Source organism: Podarcis raffonei, chromosome 12 (genome assembly GCF_027172205.1).
Source record: "Podarcis raffonei isolate rPodRaf1 chromosome 12, rPodRaf1.pri, whole genome shotgun sequence".
NCBI lineage: Eukaryota > Metazoa > Chordata > Lepidosauria > Squamata > Lacertidae > Podarcis > Podarcis raffonei.
Genome location: NC_070613.1, coordinates 3,956,445 through 3,959,471, shown reverse-complemented (window position 1 = coordinate 3,959,471; position 3,027 = coordinate 3,956,445). Strand labels below are relative to the sequence as shown.

The window sequence follows — 3,027 nt, the reverse complement described above, 5'->3', positions numbered from 1 at the left end:
GGCCGAGGCGGAGCCGCCGATCGCCCGCTTTTTCCCTCTCCCGCACCGCCCCACGATTTATCCTTCCTACGTAAAACGGCTCGGGATTTGCAAAAAAAAGAGGAGAAAACCGCCTCGGAGGAGGGACACGCGTCACGCCTCGTTCACACGTTACGCTCGCTCCGTGGGAAAGACGCCGCCTTTGCAAATCATCGCGGACATGGCCGGTTCACACGTGCACCGGGTTGGGGTTTTTGTTTTTTTTCCCTCCTCCCCCTCGCGCCCTCGTGGATTGGAAGCGCGCAGCCAGCGTGGCTAGGGGGGCAGACTGTCCGCAGACACGTGTCTTTGGCCGGGGGGGTTGTACATCGTGCGCGGGTTGCTCCGAGTTTCCAGGAATGGAGGGGGAAAGGGATCGCAACTACTTGCTGTCCCCCCCCTCCCCAAATTTGGTTCTCCAACTGCTGTTGGACTACAACTCCCATCATCCCTGACCACTGGTCCTACTAGGTAGGGATGATGGGAGTTGTAGTCCAACTGCAGCTGGAGACCCAAGTTTGGAAAACACTTTCCTGGCAACATTGACCCATTTGATTATTTTAAAATGATATTTTAAAAGATGCTTAACTGTGTCCCCACCCCTTTCTTTTATTTTGAGGATATTTTTTAAATCACTGATGGGTTTTTTGGAAGTTTATTAGTTAATAAATAAACCCACGCTCTCCTGCTTTTTGTCAGCAACAACAATTTGGCTTCAAGCGATCAAGCCAGATTCGGATGCCTGGATATCAAGTGATGTACGATATCTCCCTTGTTCGCCAGCAAAGGCTAATTTTCAGAACTTAACACCCCAAATCAAGCCCTCCCCAACCCAGGCCCTTACTTTTCTCCCACAGTGCTTAAAAGTGCTTTGACTTTGGCCAGATTTTCCAACCCTGAGAAAAAGACTGAGGATAGATACTCAATGTACAAAAAAAAACCACATTGCTATCTCAAGCATCTGAATGTGCTTTGCAGGGGTCAGGGGAAAAGAAGGCTTCATAAAGTCAAAGGTTGTGTTTTCCAAACAGAGGGCAGATGATGTAGAAAAAGCAGCAAAACAAATCATGGGCTCATAGAATGGAAGAGTTGGAAGGGTGACCCCCAAAGTCATCTAGCCTGACCCCTAGAATCATAGCTGAAGAATCGCTGGCCATCCAACCTCTGTCGAAAAACTTCCAGCGAGATTCCACCATCTTCTGAGTGGGTCCGTTCCCTTGTCAATCACTGCCATCACTGCCAGAAAGTTTTTCCTGGAACAATGGCCACATTTCATGTTTTGGTGGGGGAAGAGGGGTTTTTATACATCTGAATTTGACACGTAAGAAATGGAATCCCATCAAAGCGTGTAGAAGTGTTCTGGGTTTTCCTTACCCTTAGAAATGCGAAATTTGTGAGTTATTTTCTCTGCAGCAGTCAGCGCTCAAATGGGCCAAAGAAGTTCTTCTCGCAACCAGAAACTATGTAATAAGTTCCTTAGATCGGACAATTGCTATTTGATTGTCCCACTTGTTCAAATGGGCAAATTATGCTCCTGGGTTTGTTAGCTTAGATTTTTGATTTTTTTTTTAGCCTGTACTTTTGATTTTACACTATTTTTTTTTAAGTGGCATCATCTGGTTTAAACCCAGAGTGGTTTAGATACAATCAAAACAAGACACTCCCTACCCACAGGCTTGCAATTTTTTTAAGAAGCCACACGACACACAAGGAAAACAGGCCAAGGAGGGAAGAGGAAAGTCAGAATCAAAACTCAGACGCCTGTTTCTAAACAGTTGTTCCTATAATGACCGGCTGGCACAGTTTGAGGCAGGAGGTCCCTGGTGGAGCTGGGCCTCTAGCGAAACTCTACATCTTTTTAAAATCAGAACCAGTGAAGGCGCTGAACGTCCTGTGTGAGTGTCCGGAGATGGTTGCAGGCTGGATGATGGTCAACAGATTGAGGTCTAATTCTGGCAAGACAGAAGTACTATTTCCTTTATTTTTATTTATATATATATATATATACATTTTGTATAAGTGAAAAGATTGTGTATATATATATATAATAATTTTTATTGATTTTAACATATAAATTATAAAATGTACCACAAAACTTATCACTTATACAATCTTTTTAGACTTCCATCAGCACCTCTGATGATCCACCGTTTTAACCACTTCTTATGCATTTCTTAACTTTATATTGCCTTTACATCTCTTAACAAATCATACTTCCCCCTCTCCATTTTTGCAATACTTCCAATAATACTCCTTACAAAACTTCTTGCAAACCTACGTCGTCTGATCTTCACAAATACTTTTCAAATAGTCTGTAAATTTACTCCAGGACAGAAGTACTATTTCCTGGGTGACCTCCACCCCAGCCCACCTTAATGCACCCGGCCACGCTTGAAACACACACACACACCTTTTCACAATCCGAGTCACACGGAAAGGCAGGAGGAGAGACATGCAGACAGAAGGACAGACAAGCACACCAGCTTCAGTCCATGAATATCCACACAGCTTTTGTCAACGGGCTGCCAAAGGTGAATTTCAACCAGCCTGCATCGTTGATCAGTGCCTGGAGGATCCGTGCATCTTTGGTTTTCAAGTATTTACATGTGGATTTATTTTTTCGGTTGTTCCGTATTAATGTTCTGCTCCCCAAACTTTGCAGCTCTCTCATTTTCGTTCCCCTGAGCAAACTTCAGGCTTTTTCGCGCTCACAAATTTCATTAAAATAAATAAATCAGTACGCATGGCAACATCGTACAGCAGAGCTTTCCAAACTTTCCATGATGGTGACACACTTTTCAGACTTGCATCATTTTGCGACACAGTGATTCAGCTTTACTAGCAAACCAGAGGTTAAACGAACCCCTTTCCAGCCCCGGGAGGAATGTGAGGAGCATTCGCACGACACACTGCAGCCAACAAAATAATGTGTCGCAACACAGTTTGGAAAGCTCTATCCTACGGCTTAGCAGAACGCTTTGAGTACCTGGGCAAGGAAAATGGACAAAT

At 44.3% G+C, this 3,027-nt stretch overlaps 1 protein-coding gene across 1 annotated transcript in view; it reads left to right on the top strand.

Moving 5' to 3' along the window:
* LOC128423864 (cytochrome P450 2C25-like) overlaps positions 1-3,027 on the top strand; it is a 227,825-nt gene that overhangs the window by 129,018 nt on the left and 95,780 nt on the right. The gene's annotated exons all lie outside the window — the stretch shown is intronic.